The sequence below is a fragment of the Corvus brachyrhynchos genome, unplaced genomic scaffold (assembly GCF_000691975.1).
Source record: "Corvus brachyrhynchos isolate BGI_N302 unplaced genomic scaffold, ASM69197v1 scaffold52, whole genome shotgun sequence".
Taxonomy (NCBI): Eukaryota; Metazoa; Chordata; class Aves; order Passeriformes; family Corvidae; genus Corvus; species Corvus brachyrhynchos.
In genome coordinates this window covers 759112-776529 of record NW_008237221.1, presented here as the reverse complement: position 1 = coordinate 776529, position 17418 = coordinate 759112, and the positions used below count along the sequence as shown (strand labels likewise).

At 41.1% G+C, this 17418-nt stretch overlaps 1 protein-coding gene across 4 annotated transcripts in view; it reads right to left on the bottom strand.

Annotated features, from left to right (window-relative positions):
• Positions 1-17418, bottom strand: part of DPP6 (dipeptidyl peptidase like 6) — a 540742-nt gene that overhangs the window by 60974 nt on the left and 462350 nt on the right. The gene's annotated exons all lie outside the window — the stretch shown is intronic.

The window sequence follows — 17418 nt, the reverse complement described above, 5'->3', positions numbered from 1 at the left end:
ATTATTATTTTTGAATTTATGACCATCTTAATTTCCTTGGAGACTCCAAAGTTTGTGTCTCTAATGATTGCTGGTTTTACTTTAAAGCTACAACAATTAGAGTCTTCTAAAGAGAGTTTTAATTGGATAGTGAATTAAATACCAGATGAGGCTGACTGTTCATAGTGGCAATGGAATCCCAGATATTTAAAATTCTTTAAAAATTTCATTGTATTGATTTGAGTTTTCTGTTCCCTGTTGTACCTTGTTTCTCTTGGCCGTACACTGATTCCATTATTTTCAGCTTTTTAATTTCAGCCGACAAAAACTCTATCCATAAGCCAGCATATAAAAATTTCTGAAAAAATATCCCCAAATATATGGAAATACATATAAACACGCACAGAGCCATGCAGTAACAGTGAGAAGAAATTGCCTGTATAATTGTCTCTAAAACTGGTAGGAATAAAACTTATTAAAAATCAATATCATAGAAAGGCAATTAAGAATTTTAAGGGGAAAAAAGCCCTGATTAATTAACTGCAAATTATAACTATTACTTTGAATTGCATTGTACAGAACAGGCTCAAATTACCAATTATCCCTGCCCGCTTTGTTCAAAGATCATGAATGTGCATTTTAATTTGCGCTGGAGAAAGCTAAATATGCTGAGAACCAGCATGCAGAATTTTGCAGAAATCACTGGGGATGAGGGGGAACTCCCCCATTACCATATAAATGACATGCACAGACTTATAAATGACATGCAGTGGATCCAGCTCGTATTGTTCCTTCGGATGTAGCAGGCAAATACCGGAAATTAAAATACAGCTTATAACCTGCCAGACAATAAATGTAACCCATACTGCACAAATCCCCATCTACCAAAGATAATTTTGTCTGCTGTTTTTTGCTGATTAAGGGTGGCTTTGGAAAGAAATACCCTCCTTTCCCCTCTTTATCTGTTGCACTTATTGGCAGGATGGAGATGGCTCCATTTTTATCTACCCAACAGATCACAATACCTAACGTAGCATAATCTGAATTTCCAAGGTCATCATAGCCTGCTCTACCCTTAAAAAACTTCCTATTTAGTACTGAGGACAATTCCCACATTAAAAAAAAAAACCACCAAACCAAAAAAACCAAACAAAATAAAACCACTGATTATAGCAGCTCCTTTTCCACTAGTATATTTTTACTATCCATTACATTAGCAGCACTGCTGCGTTGAGGACATGGCTGACCAATATTTCACTGTTCCCTGGCTCTGGTTTTGTGGGGTGTTTGCTGAGCACTAGGCACAGCTGGGCCACAGGACACAGCAAGCTGGCAAGAACTTTCCCACCACCAGACTATGAAACATAGGTTTTGAAATGCCTCAAAATGTTCAGATGGCAAACGTTATGAAACTGCAAAGAAAATACCATTGTCCTTGCTGAGTAGGACCAGTAGTGGTGAGTTGTACTCTTTGCCATTTATTACCTATCACTAAAAACCCAGCCTTTTAACTCAGGTTGTTCCTGGAGTATTTGGATGTGGGTTACACACAGAGGTACCAATTTTAGTATGTATATTGTCCTTTCCTTCTAAGACTTCCTTGGCTGCCTTTCATCTTTTCTTGGTAACTTTCCTCCTGGAAAGCCCAGCAGCTCTGGACTGGCTGAACACTTGCAGCAGTGCAAGGTGGGTGCTCAGTCCTGCTCCTACAGGCACAAACACTCCTGTGTGGGAGGGTTCCTCAGGGAGGGAGGCTGTGACTTGCTCTTCAGGCTGCTTCCAAGTGATATTTCTCTGTCCTTCCCTCCAGCCCCTGAAGACTTTGTGCTCCAGCCTGCAGCTATAAATCCCAATCATGTTGTTGGCATGTTGGGTGGAAGGTTTCTTCTTCATCAGCCTTAGCAAGATTCCACCAGGTTATGAAAATACTCAAAGCATGGTTACATCATGACTACACAGGTTTTTTTGTTTTTTTTTTTAGTGTAAAGAACATTTCTTTAAGGAATGCTAACAGGATATCTGGTTTCTGTTTTGCAGATTTATGTTCCCAAACTGAAAATGGGACCATGATATACTGCTATAAACACAACCACCTGGCTGACTAATTGCCTGTAAATTACCTTTCTGTGCCCCTTGTACTTAGACAGATGGTTTAATGTGGGTTTAAGTCCAAATTCATAACTGGTATAAGTAGTAATTTGTACTTACTAACATTCCAGTTCTTATTTTATAATGTGATATAAAGAAATGAAACTGTCAGGTTTGTCCAATAAGGACTGATGTGTTTGAAGGAGCCAAATCCACTCCTTTAATTTCTGTGAATGCACTCACGGTTCATTGTTTACTTGAGACTAAAAATAGACATTTACTCAGGAAAACTGTGCAGCCAAGCAATGATTTTATACTTTCTTTCCTTTTTCAAGTGGTCAGCAAAGTACACCCTCTTTCCACTAAGCTAAACTAAAAGCTTGAAAAGAAGTAAAGTCAGATTGGAGAAGTCACTCTCCATTTTCAGGCACAATTTAGCTTAGGGTAGAAGGCAAAGGGCTGTTTCCCCTCTAAACCATAACTCAGCTGTGCTCCCAAATGTGTATTTTCTCCTACAGGAAAAGATCAGGTCAAATATGGTACAGGGCAAGACAGGAACCATCTCTGGATGTCCCAGGAAAATTATTTTGTTGGAACCAAAGCCAAATTCCTTGCGATCTGGCATTTACTGCCCTCAGTGGACTTGCATTTGAAATTTCCACAAAGTCCAAGCAAGTAGCTCATGCAGGTGAACATCAGTTCTGGGAGGGAACAGAAGGTTGGCTGTTTTAACCCCAATTTGCTCAGTCAGGGACAAGCCTGGGCTTCAAGCAATGTGGCTAGATCCATCATGTTGCTGCCTTCTTCCTCTCCCAGGGAAAGAAGCTCTGCCAGGGCTGGATTGTGAAGTCTCAGTGGGATGAAGGAAAACACACCTCTTGGCTTCTCCACTCTTCCTACAACTTCCTTCAGCTGCAGTGCCATTCTGCAGTGCTGTGCTGTGAGATCTGCTCATTGAAGATGAACTTCGACCTCAGTAACTGGGAGATCCTGCACTACAGCCCTTCCAAATGGCAGCTCAGTTGTTGTTATGACTGCACTTCTGTCGTGCTACTCCCACCTCTCACCTAGAGCCTCAGGCTCTCTGCTAACACGGCCAGAACAACTCCATTAAAGTTACCATTTCTCCTTTTGGGGTTTATTATCCTGTCTTGAATAATTTTAAATCTCACAAAAGCACTGAAACATTCCTGATGCACATCTAGAGTTCCTGGTTCACTACTTGCCAGGTCGGCATCCACTTCAAATTACTCTCACTTGCAAGGTCAAAAGCAGATGCCCAAATTTCATAGGCAAACTGTCAAACAAGAGGAGTCCCGTAAGAAGCCTTGTGTTGTTGTTTCTCAAAAAACATAGTATTTTAGCTGGGTCATCCCCCAGAGAGAGTTTTTAAAAGGACCCCAAGTTCCTGAGTGGGCAGAAGTGAGCTGCTTCTTCGTCTCAGTGTGTTGACACTGGGGCCATGCAAGCAGGACATCAACTTCTCCCACCATGGCTCCGGGTCTGGTGTTTATCAGCAGTGCTCACAAGCCAGATTTACAGCTCCACTGACACTGCTGAAATGGGGAAATTTACAGGGAAATCCCCAGACCTACTCCCTGCTCCACAGAGCCAGACAATAATCACATCAACTCCCTGAACCTTCTCCTGACCCTCCCATCCCACCACTGTTCATCCATAGTTGCTGAGATATTCACAGTAATAGCAGATGTCAAATATTAGCAAAAAGGGATGAAAAGCACAAAATGATTCTAAAATACCAGCATTTAGCTGGAAAATTATTTCTCCAGTGTATCATCACACACGATATAATCTGGGCAAGGAGTGCTACATCACAGGGCTTTTAGACCCTTATCAGACATACAGCCCTTTGGGCAATTCACAGGGTGTTCGGGGAGAAGAGTGGAGAGGAGGCAGAGCTAAAAAACAAGATCATTTAAAAGCACCCTAATTTAACCTTTCTCTCCTCATGTGCTTATGCAACTTTGTGCTGTGCCTCCAAGGGGCAGCACAGCCTCAGCTATCGCATCTGAAATCCCTCAGCTGCTGGGGCCACAGCTCTTGCCTCCTGTCCTATTCTCACCATTTCTAGCCTGCTGGTGATACTCCAGAATAACACATGACAATTTAAGGGTTAAGATGGGTCAGTTCAATAATCAAGTGAAGTTTAATTTTTAAAATGAGTTATTGGATCTTTTATGTCCATGCCTACAGTCTGAGGCAGAGGCTGGAAAATCAAAACAAATGCAATAAATACAATGATCTCCAGATAATTCTCTTCAAGTAAGATTTATTTAGATGCCTGTTTTCAGACTGTTGCCTTCAATTTTAAAAGCAAGATAGCATGAAAACATAATGCTTTGCTTTTAGGAGCTGTTTTTCTTCAGCTCCATTTCTTACCAGTTTCTCAAATCTTTAATCTAGCTATTGTGAAAGCCTCCTTTAAGGAACTGCTTTTGATCTAGTCTTACGCAGTAGCTACTGATGGCTATTTTTTTTCTCCTGCTATTGTTGTTAAATCAAATATAAGACAATGACTCAACTTTGAGCAAAAGCAAAACTAATGTAGGAGGCAAATGATTGTGATTCATTTGGGTAAAAAGGGAAGGGCTGAAGCGATTTGCTCCTTTTTTCTGGGATTTGAAAGGCAGGTAAGAGTCCATCAGTCCCTTCAGGATGCAGAACAGTCTGACAGAGCTGGGGCAGCTTTAACAACAGACATTTGCCTTCTGCTCACAGGGTGCCCTGTGGGTTGGAAAGGTTCTTACTCCTGTGGAAATCACTAGGGACTGGTCCAGCCTTCCTGCAGAGTGACTCTCACAGATGCATCTCTCCAGCTGTGCATCCCTCATATCCTGTGACCAAAACTTAAGGGCACCTGCTGGGGGCCTGTGCTGGAGGTGAGCCGAGGGACGTGCCAAAACCAGCCAGATCTGGGTTTTCACACTGTGCTCTGCACTTTATTTGGTTTCTATGGACTAAGGTGAAACTCTCACCTCAGTTTGGTGTCCTAATTTCTCTCATCTCATCTAAAACCAGGTCAATAATTGTGCCTCAGTTTGCCTGTTTCTAAAAAGATGGTAATAATTCCTGTCCTACCAGGACATTATGTGAAGCTTTATTAATTGATGCTTGGAAAAGACATTAAGATCAAGACAGAATAATTACCTCAGTGGAGGTCATAATTAGACTTGTACCAAGAGATACATCTGAGCGTCATCTGTGCTGGTCATTTAATCTTTTTCTTGCATTTTATCTACAAGTGTGGAGGTGCTAAGGAGGGGAGCTGCTCTTACAGAGGCAGCCACTGTATTTAGCATGGATTCAAGCCCTTCATAAACCCAAACAGGCCTGTGCAAGGGATGTGGGGCACAGATCAGGGAAAGGTTCACACTGCACTGAAGACAAGGAACAGACCTTGCAGTGGAGCAGGACAGAGCAGCCTGAAGGGAAAGCCAAGGAGGCCACCAGCAACCCCTGCCTTGAGAGGAGAGGCTTACCCGGCTCCCCTTGGCTGATGGTCAGCTCAGGGGTCAGCACTAATCTGATTAAAAGAGGGATTGTGAAAAGCTCATCCGACTCAGACTGTGAAATCATGCTCTTGAATCTTAATAATTTCTACAGCCAACCAGTTGTCACACCATGAGGAATTACCAGCTGAAGTTGGGGGGGGGAAGAGCAAGCTGACACAGTTTTGTGAATCCCAAATCCTGCTGTAGGCAGAACTTGAAGCATTTCCATAAAAAAATTACACTTCCATATAGTGTGTTCTAAAAAGTACTTTGTGAAACACTAAGGCTCATGTTTCTAAATGTTATAGAACTGGGAAGTAACCCAGGATTATCAGAAGAATTTGAAAAAATCAAAATTAATGCAGAAACTTTGGAGATGATTTCAAGAAAACATACAACAGAATGACGGATTTTTGTACTCAAAAAAGCTTATAGATGACATCATTTTAAAAAGAGAGCTTTTCTTCCTATTCTTTTCTGCACTCTTCTCACTTTTCCACTGAATATTTTATGTAACAGCATTTTGAATTAAAATTCAAGTCAAAACCCCCACAAACACACCAACGAAGAGACGGCACACACTAATCAAAAGCAAAATAGGATTTCATCTCACATTGCTTCTTTCCAATCAGGATGCCATTTGCATACTATATTTTTTTCCAGCAAATCATGCAGATTTCTGGCTGTTTGCAGTTCTCTTCTCGAATCCTGATGGAGAGAGGAGCTGCTCCAGCTCTCCATAGTCTTACCACATGGTGGCATTATAACCTCCACCTTCCTGCTCAGGAGGTGAGTTGTCTCTGATTTCCTCCTTCATTACTTCTTATTCACTCTAATTATCATATTTGTAGGTGGCAATTACAGTCTTCTGAGTTTCTGCTTTCCATTTCCTCAATAAATTTAATAGAGGCTTGTTGGGTTTATTTTTCAAATAAACTCTGCAACATTTCTAAAGACATTAAACCCCGTAATATAAGAGTTTTTCTTCCAGTTAATGCAATATTGCATGTTTCTCTGATCTCTAATGAAGTTTTGAGGACCACTCTGGAACTGTTCCCTTTTGCCAACAAGCATTCATGTGCCCTTCAGTATTAACCTCTTCCTTCCAAGGCAGTACTTCTCCTCTTTAGCCTATGTTGTTCTTGTTGCCTCATCAGAATTGGGAAAGAGAAAAGTCTCAAATGATTTAAAACAAGCTTAAAAGGAATGCATGGAATATAATAATAATAATAATAATAATAATAAATAGGAGTATGTACTAAACAATAACAACAGAAAACAGTAAAAGATTTAGCCTGGAAAGGAATTACAGATGCAGAAGAAAAGCTGATCCATGAGGGCTCATGCTTTTAAAATCACACTAAGGAGTAGAATTGTAATCTTCATTTTAAATGACTGTGAAACTGATAAATGAAAAAACAAGATCTATTAGTTACTACCTTTTAAAATCAGTATGCATCAAAAGTCTACATCTAAACTACAATGTAAACATTTTTTTCTGCACTTTTTCAAAAGTGTGGATTCTTCTCAGACTGGAATGTAACTATTCCAGGTCTCAGAAGAAAGGCTTTATTCTCTGGTTCCCAGGCCAGGTGCCACAGATTTAAGGCTTAATCGATGATAGCCAAGAATAAACACTATTTAAGTCAGTGAAAACACTCAAAAAATATTGAAGCAAAACTCAGAGAACTTTAAAGAATATGTACATTTGCTAGAGGTATCAGCTCCTGCTTAACTGTATGATTCTGATCTGGATCTAATATATAAATCAGGGCATTGTGCATACTGAATGAGATTGTAATTGTTCATTTTACATCTACATTTCTGGCAAATTTGTCTGAACTATGGGAAATATTTCTCAGCTAAGAGTTTGAAATTCAAATAATCTGCCCAACAGTGTATTTGGAGTGTGTGTCCTCTGCTATATAATCAGTACCAGGTGAGATGAAGAGTAAATAATTTCTTGGTGTAGCTTATATCTATATGGCCAGTACAGTTGGAAAACCATCTAGGACACCTCACTACATGGCAGGAAATTTTATGAATAAAAAAACAGAGCACTTGATAGTTTGCTTTTGTACTATATGATACATCCACTCTCACTAAAATCTGAAAAAAATTAAAAGTGAAAAAGCATCGCTTCAAAATCCGCAGTTAAGGAATTTGTTAAGAAGTATTTTAAATAACCATAAATAAAACACAGTATTTAGCTCTTAGCAGCATTTTGTGTTCCTGTGCTGTTTGATGTGACTCAAAGCAATAGAATAAATTTTTCCACCCCAGAGTGACTTGTGAGAACTTTCATGGTCTTAAAACTTCTTATGGTTGGAGAATACAGCACAGCAAATTTTCAGTCATTAAAAATAAAATCAAAAAATAAAAACTAAAACAAACAAGGTATTCCAATCTTGATTTTCTGGTATGCAAACAGTAGCACAAACTGGCTGAGAGAGGGATCATTCAGCACCAGAATGACACAGGTGAACAAAGAAACGACCATGATCCCTTTAGAAGAGAAGAACTGGGAAGAATGGCAGCAAATCCAGCTCTACAAGGCTCAGCTGTGGAGACAGTTCTCGAAGTAGGAAACTCAATTTGTAATGGAAAGAGAGGAAAACAGGCAAAGAGGCCGTGCAACACAGAAGAGGTTGATGCTGTTCTTGCTGGAGGCTGCAGAGCTGAGCAGACATCACGACACGGGTTTGTTCCTGGTCTTATCCCCCTGTCTGGCTCTGCCTTGATGGGCCATGAAACGTGGCTCAATACGAATCCCTCCACCTCCAGACACTGAGAAATCCCAGTGGATGTGGGCAAGGGCTGCCAAAAGGCAGAGCACAGAGCAGGTCTGAGCAGTTGCTTGGTCTCTGCAGACCTCATCCCAGGACAGGACTGAAGGTTTCTGACATCCTTCTGGATTTGGTCCCTGCTGTCCCACACTGGCTGCTGTGCACATGTGTGTGCTGTTTGCAGGCACCCGGCATTCCAATGCAGACAGCAGCCAATGCATCCCTGGCCACTTATATTTTACTGCTTAACCCATCCAAAAGCTTTAAGATCATCTTTAAAACCTGCTATTTCCCCCCACTTTTCTAATTACTGTTAACCCCACGGCATAGTTTCCCCTTAGACCTGTACTCGTTGAAGACTGGAAAGCAGCTGGTGCAGAAGCTACACCATATGGTAGTTACTTATAGCAATGTAAACTAATTGAGTGTTGAGGGTGATATAATCCCTGGATGCTTTATCTTTCAGGAACTGCTGGCATGTCAGTTGATAGTTTTAAAGATCTGTTCCAGCTCTTCAGTTGTCCTGACACAGAGCAGAACCCAGCCAGGATCAGCTCTGTGTCCTGGTTGACATCAACATTGCAGTCACCACTGGGCTTCCTTGGCACAATTTGAAAAATACCCTGCACTGTATCACCCACATGCCTCATGTCTTAAAGATCTGAGGCCCCCAGTGGAGAGCTGGTAGCTTGAGACACTGCTGGAAAAAACAGTGTTGTTTTCCCAGTCCCAGGATCTGAGCATGCTGGTCATCACGCCTCACACAATGCCCGGCACAGGCAGCACACACAGGAACACGGAAGGTTGTTTTTCACATACAAAGATTTAACCTCTTTCTTATTTCACATACAAAGATTTAATCTCTGCTGGAGGAAACCATGAACTTGAGCTCTGTGGGGGCCTCCCAGGTCCCCAGCCAGCCCTTAGTACTGATTCACCCTTTGCATTTCATGTCATTACTTCTCTGCTCTTCCAGTCACAGACCCACTCTGACCTCTGATTGCTTCCAGATGGCATTAGGATTTGGAGTTGTGTATTTTAAACTGCACTTCAATTTGATTCTTTGTCCTTTTTAATTTTTTTTCCCTTTAAATTAAGGAAGCTGACGTACAAAAATTATAATCTGACTTGTGTCATCATTTTGGATATTCTTTTGATTTCCCTGCTATTATACAACAACGGACAGGCCTGCTCTCTAGTGAGAATCACATATCTCAGCAGAATTTTCATCCCTTTCATGTAGCTTTCCCTTGTTCTAAATTTGGACAGAGTACATTCATTTTTGCTTTTTTTTATTTCTTAAGACAGATACTCTTTATTCAGGCCAGGGAGCAGCGAGACAAATAGGAAAGCTATTTAAACAGCCTGCAGCTTTTGCACTGGCCCCTTAAGTTCCACAAGCAAGGCTGTACCAAGAAAAAAACCTACAGGAAATTACTTTTTAGGTCAAATTGATGGAATTACACACTAACATAAAATTTCTATGACTATCTTTCAATTTCTTTGTTCTTTCTGTAATCACTTCTTGATTGCAGCACTTTAAAAACATTAAGCTTTCTTTCTTTATAACATGTTTTTCAAATAAAAGTTCATGGACATCCTCAGAAGAAGGAAATGACCAATTTTCCTCAGGGAAATAATGAAGCACATATAAATTTATCATGATAGAGAGCTCCATTCCCTACAACCATCGAGTACAACCAGTTTATGTGTATTTACCCTGTTGTATATAAAACCAGGCATTCCTTGTAATCTCAGAGCCAAAATGTCTAACTGCAAAGATATCAGAAAAAGCCATCAAAACTATACATAAGATCATAAAATTTTAGCTCTAGAAGAAGCCCAAAGAAGTCATCTAATCCCCTCCTTGCACTGAAATAGGATTGATGTTTATCTCAACAACCCATGACAAAAATCTGTTTAATTCACTCTTAAAAATCCCCCAGGACAGAGATCCCTGCAGTATCCCTGGGAAACATGTCCTAACAGCTATATTTCCACCCTATAATACTGTACATCATTTTCGTACAAAGTAATTAAATTCTTTTAATCTCTTACAACATTCTACAGCCTGGAAGACTCTTACATGTGTCACAGCCCCCAAGCTCAGTTCTACCAACACAGAAATGATGCATTTTTGTTTTACACGCAGTAAACCTGATCACCTAAATGCATTTTCTGTGTTTTATACTATCAAACCACAGAAATGATTGTATGGAGGAAAAGCATGGCTTTTAAATTTGATTGGATTTGAAAATAGTCTCTAACATGCCACTCTTTATTTTCTGGGAATAATAATGTTTTAAGATATTTCCTCTGAAACCCTGATAGTGGACATAAAGCACAAATATCACAGCAACAGCCTCTCATTCAGCATCCTGGTGCAGATCCAGGACATCACGATTATCTTCCATGGAGTTATTCCAGACTTCAACTTAGCATGGCATAGGTCAAAATCTGTTCTGCAATATCTAAAGTGCTAGTATACTAATTAGTTATTAAAAATACCAGCATAGTCAGAAAATGAGGACACAGATCTCCAATAGGCAATTTAACCCAAGGCCACTGTAATAAAATTGGTGCAGAGAAATAGAACTTGTGTGCAAGCAGAAAACCGTAACAGCTCTGTTATACAACTCACAATACACCATTTTTTGGGAAATATTTTACTCTAGTGATACAATACCTATTTTGTGATACCTACTAGGGCTTCAGGGCAAATTGAAAACAACTTCACTCACTGAACACCTCTTAAGGTACCAGCAGCTGCTGGCTGAGCTGCAACATCAGGAGGAACAACTGGCTTCCTTTCCACTGCCCCAAAGAGATCACTGACCACAGTAAATAATATTCTCTTTTCCTTCCAAAAGCCATCCTGAAGCCTGAGTGATGATGATCCAAAAATTAGAGGATGACAGGTGTTGGTTTTGGCTGGCATCCTCCTTCCAAACAACCTTCTGCAGAAAGGGAAGGTTAAGGACTGGGCTAGAGCTGGCAGGGTTTCTCATGGTGCAGTGCTGGATTTTGAAGCCAGTCCAGACAAGAGCACATTTTAAAGTTTTCAGGAGCTTGCTGATTTCCAGGCAGGCATTCACAATGTGCATTTTAAATGGTTCAATTTTCCCTGACCTTTGCCAGCTGAGAGGGGCCAGAAGCCTTTTCCTGGTGAGCTTCCCTGGAACAGAGGAATGTCTGCCAAAGCAAGGAGGTGAGGGAACTTCTACAGAATCTTTCATGACATCATCTGGTGAAATTTAAGACCCTCCCTGCATAAGACTCTCTTTCTCTGCTTTAACATGAATAAAGCAAAATAATGTTGCATCTAGTTCATCTTCCTTGCAACAGAATTATGTATGGCGGAAACATCCACTTCAAACATGTGGCTGAGGTCAAGAGCTGCTCTTCATCCTCTGACAGCAACTAAACTGGGCAGATTTTATGTGCATTTGGTATAAATGAGTGTGCACATAAAAGTGCAGTCACCTTCAATAGGCAGCTAAAGAATGGCCAACTGGGACCTGTACGGCCCCAAGTGCTGCACAGCAGCTGAGTGTACTGAATGGGCAACACTGAATGATGTCTGAAAGGCAAAACAGAGGAAAACCTCCTGTTTTACTATGGTGGCAATGTCACCGAAGTACCACACTGCTTCTGCTACCTCACCTGACCAAGCACACAAATGAGGGAACAAATTCCATGCAGCTTCCCCCAAAAACCTCAAAAATTATCAGCACATACTTGAGAGTAAACTAATGGTTTTTAGACTTGCATTTCTGGCACTATCTCATGCCATTTCCCAGTTTCAAATGTTTCCCAAATTCCCTTTACCCCACAGCAGCTGTGTAGAACTGCAAATTTACCCATGTCCATGGAATATTTTCTTTGTGACTGAAAATGTGAAAGTTCATAAAAACAAAGTAAAATCTGTATTCTGTGTCCCAATGATTCTTCACATACCTTGTCAAAATGGAATAATTTGTAGTCCCATTAAGGCTGTAGTCCCATTTCCTTTACTGTCTGCAGAAATGGCTTTTGCATGGAAAGAGATTTATTTATCTGGAGTATCTTAAAAAATGCAGTGATGAGTCAGTCTAATTCTTCATCTCATTCTCCCCCACCAGGTTTTGGACCTTCTAATTACTGGGAAAGGTTAGCCCTGCCTGTGAAACACAAGGATATGTCATCTCCTTCTCTGGTGGCACTAAACAGGAACTTCAGGACATACTTGTTTTCAGCCTAATTATGAATGTTCCTTTTCAAATTCAGGTATAATTTGACCGTCAAAGTTCCTGTTTCCAAGCAGAAGTTCAGCTTTCTCATGTTATACAATGAAAAATTGAGCACACAGATGAATTAGGTAAGGCACTGCTTCAGCAGACTTACTGAGTGTTTTCCCAGTACTAAGACCACTTCCAGAGGAACAGAATTAATATTTCTAAACATAAGAAATACGTCTACTTCACTTGCTTGAAATGCTATAGGCATAAAAGATACGGCTCAAAATAACTGATATTTGATTTGGCAGCTCCTGCCAGGCGCTGCACTTCCAAGACCAGTCATACATGTTCTAAATATACCCTCTGATATTTTTTTGTGAGATGCTGATTAAATTATGGAAAAGATTTTTCTTTATTACTGTGTTCTCTTTCCTCTCTTTATAAAGTGTACAAAAGGAACAGAAGCACTATTAGCATGAATCAGCCAGTGGCTTTGGATGTGTAGTTCCCATAAGCTCAGAGAGAGTTTCAGGGAAATGTATGTGAGGGGAAACTGGGAGCCTTTCCTAGATCTTGCAGCAAAAAATTCTGCAGTTTCATTGTCTTAATGACGATGACATCCTGGCCTCTCCCACCAGGTGTCACTGCGAAGTCACACAAGAGGATCTGTTGGTGATCACACAAGAGGCAGACAAAATGAAGATTAATAAAGCATAGGAGTCATCTCTGAAAAAGAGTCTTTTTTTCCCCCCTCCTCCTGGTTCCTAGCAAAAAAAGAAACACAGCAACACCACTGTGCATTAAGCTCAACAAAGCAGAGTATCAGTTTTAAAGGACGGCTGTGCAAAGCTCATACTACACAAGAGATTAAAATGTGCGCTGTGGGAGCTGGGGCTGGGGCTTGGCTGCCAGGAGTGGTTCCCTCTGATGTCTGAGGATGAGGAGATGTCCAGATGAGATGTCACAACCATGGTGTCAGGACAAAGTCTGGAATGGGAATTCTCACTTTGAGATGATCTTGAGATTTAGAGTCTTACAAATTTAGAGACAGCCTCTGATCCTCTGATCTCTGACAGTGACACGAGATAAGGGAGTAACTCACATGCAGTTCTTACTTCTTAACTCAGTGCTTACTTTTTTACTCACAATCAATTCTTACCAAAGTCCCAAATCACCACAAATGTGTCTCACAGACCAAGCTGCAAAATAGCTCCTACATTTTTCTAGTTTCTACTCTTATATCTGAACACACATGCAGCGAGTTTCACACTCAGTTTTACACTTTATTCATGGCATAGGACCATCTAGAGGTGAAAATCCTTCCTTCCCCTTCCAGGAGTGACAGTGGCACACGCCATTGTGTCACATCCTGCTCCCCCAGAACTTCCAAGCATGCACTCAGAGCATAACACCAGAAGTTATCCACCTTTATCTGTGAACACAGGCTTGCTCACAGGAGACCACACCAGGATTTCATAGCAGTGCAGCCCAGAGGAGGTCCCTGTCCTGCTAAGGGGACCCTGAATTACCCTGCTGGGCTGCTCCTGCTCTGGCAGCAACATGCTGGTATGGAGGGAAGTCCTCCAGCCTCATTCCTCAGGATTCAGAATCACACAAACCCAAAATCAACAAACTTCCAAACTGCAACACAGGGACACCTCAACCTGCTCCTTCTCACTTAACAGAATCACAGAGGTGACCTCCATCAGAATGCCTTGCTGCCACACTTCCTCACAACATCTGAACAGCCTCTCCAAGTGCTTGGTGGCAAATTAAGATACTTTAATTACACCATGACAGAATTAACTTCTGTGGAAGAGTGCTCTAAAAAAAGCGCATGAATGAAATTAATTTTACCTGCAATTTAATTTTTAAATGCACCTTATCTTTAAGATATTACTACTTATATACAGAATATATAAATACTCTTATCCTATTGCTTTGGAAGTCCTTTTTGCTATACCAGCACTTGCTTTAAAATTATCTGTAAGACTTATCATTGCTAAAACATATTCTCAAACCAACAATGATCATACAGCAAACTGAAATAAAACCCACTCTTTGCTGCTGCTATGCATTTAAATGTGTAGCTGATTTCAGCTGCAGAACTTTAAACTCTCTTTTATAGGATATCACTCGATTTTAGTACAAGCATCTATCAGGCACAGCTCTGAAAATGTTAAGTCAGACTATGAAAACCTTGTCAATGCTTATTTTAGTAATAAACCCCATGTTTAATCTATGCTTTCATGTTACAGTAATCTATGTATCAATCTATAACCTTCCAGCTAAATGCACTAAGTAGATTAAGCTCTGATTGATTTGAAATGTTTTTCACTATATTATCAAAAGTCAACAGATCAGCATAAATACCTCGAAGAAATTTCTTCTCCTTTGGCAAATTTACAAAAGCAGAGCTTAACTTGAATTGAAATGAACGTCTGCATTTTTCCAGGGCAAAAAGCCTGTCAAATTTACTCTGGATCTGCTGTGCTTCTGGACTTAGGAAAAACCTGTGATTAACAGTGCAGCACATCTATTCTGTTGTGACAAAAGCAATGACATTATGAAGAAAAGTGTCCCCCCGGGTCTGCCATCCATGTGAAGTGTCAGGAGTTACCCCAAAGGGTGGCACTGCTGGGTTGCCATCTGCAGAGCTCACTGTGCAAACAGCTCTCAGAAAGGTCGGGGGGGGGTTGTTGGTGTGCTCTTGCTACTTAGATAAAAGTCGTTAAAAGTCATCTTCCCCAAATAGAAAACATCGAGTTTTATTTTCTGTGCTGCACTTAGGGAAGTGAGAAGCAGGTTGTGAGCTGCCACAGTAACCCAACAGGCGCTTCAAGGAGGCTCTGCTGTCGCTGCCAGGGGTCACAGAACTTCAGCAACAAAAAGAGCACGGGAGCGAAGAGGAGTGTGCTGAACTCTCTGTGATCCTGATTCTCACAAGCTCCTTTGCAGACTATCTGCTGGAGCTGGCTGCACAGATGGAGGGAGATTTCTGCATATGCTCAGGGTTCATCCTGGTAGCTTGCTGAGACAGCAGCAAACAAACACGGGCCTGAGCATCCCACCCAGCTCGGCTGGGGAGGTGGGGAAGTGATGGCTACAAACCACAGCAGGAACGAGTGAAGAGCAAAAAATAGTCTTGACGTGGTACATTTCAGTCTTTGCCAAGTTTTCAAGCATTTCCAGTCAGGTAAGTTCAGATTTAAAATGTTGTCCAAGTTTATCCCACTGAGAGGTGGCATCCAAGAAAAGGAGAGACTTTGGAAGAACAAAGGTTCTGGTGATAGTGTGTTGGCAGAGTATCCCAGGTTAAAGCTTCAGCCTCACTGGCAACCAGAACTGGATTCCCTTTGACTCCACTGGGAAGATGTCTCTCATTTCTCAGTTGTCCCTATCTGTTTATCCCCATGGAATATCCAACTTCTTCTGGATCCTGCTCCATCCATCCATGCATGTAGAGAGCTGGCACCTGAACACTGCAGACCCATCCAACACCCTGGCCCCACAGCTTGTTCAAGCACCTGGACAAGTCCTCTGTCCTGACACTGGTCCCAGCTTTGCCTCCATGAGGACTGCACAAGTGATGACAAGAGAAGGAGCTCAGCTCACACAGTGCACCTCTGGATTTGATGCTGGATTCCCATTAGTTGGGAACGTTTAAATCAGGTTTTCCTGTGGGACCTTCTACACCTTGCTTGTGAAATAAGAGAATTATTTAGTTTAATACAAACTGTATTTGGACACAAAGTGACATTTCCACTTCCCAATTTCTCCCAAACATACTGCCAGTGAACAGCAGGTTCAGTGGTCCTAATCTGCCTCATGCCTCACAGGTTACAGAACCTAGCTTGGGATAACCAGACTGTACTCGATCACACGTTCATTTCTTACCCGAGTATATTAACATAAAGTTAACAAGAAAATTCATTACAGAGGGCAAACCTGAAAGTCAATGTCAGCCAAGAAATTGCCTGAGCAATCCTGTAATTGAATAAAAATATGTGTCAGCAAAACAAGTGTCATCCTGGGCTTGCTGGTGTGCTCAGAGTTCACGGGCCTGACAAACTCCTCTCAGCGTGGTGCTATGTGTGAGACTCTGCGAGGAGACCTGATGTAGTAAATGATGTTTATCAGCAAAATATGGGTAGTAGTAGGCACATTTGACCTACAGAGTCAAACAGGCCTGCCCACAACTTCACCAGCAAATTAATAAATAAAGTGAAAGAAAATTAGCATTTTGTAATTTCTTAGCCTCTTCTCTTGTTACAAAGTGCTTTCACAGCACAAGGAGGATGTTTACTTGTAAATGTGCTGTATTTTAGTAGAAACACGTTTAGCTAGCAAAAGTAATAAACCCCTATCAGATTTTTCCACTGATGTGTTTGGCAAGTTTGTATGCTGATTTATGGGATCAGCTTCTTTGGGAGGGGCAAACAAACTAATTTATTTTAATTCCCTCATTCTTGAGTCCAAGGGCCCCAGTTTAGCTGTGATACAGACCAATTTAAGTAGTGGTTCATATTTTTACACCAATTAACTGTTAATGGCATTTTGCAACCTATTCTGTTCTATTAAGCCTCAAAAAAACTGGGAGCAGCCAACAGGACACAGTTAATAGATGTATCTGGAAACTTCCTCTCTGTAGAGGTAAGAAAACCTTGGCACTATGCTGGGACCTGTAGGAAAAAGTGTGACTTTAGAGGGAAGCTGTACCACAGGAAAGAGACACTGCCAGGTCCAAAAGTCAGGATCCTTGTGAGAAAGAGCTGCTGGCATTAGCCAGCAACAGAGAGCAGTATGCATGTTGTGTGCCTGTTTTATATATATATA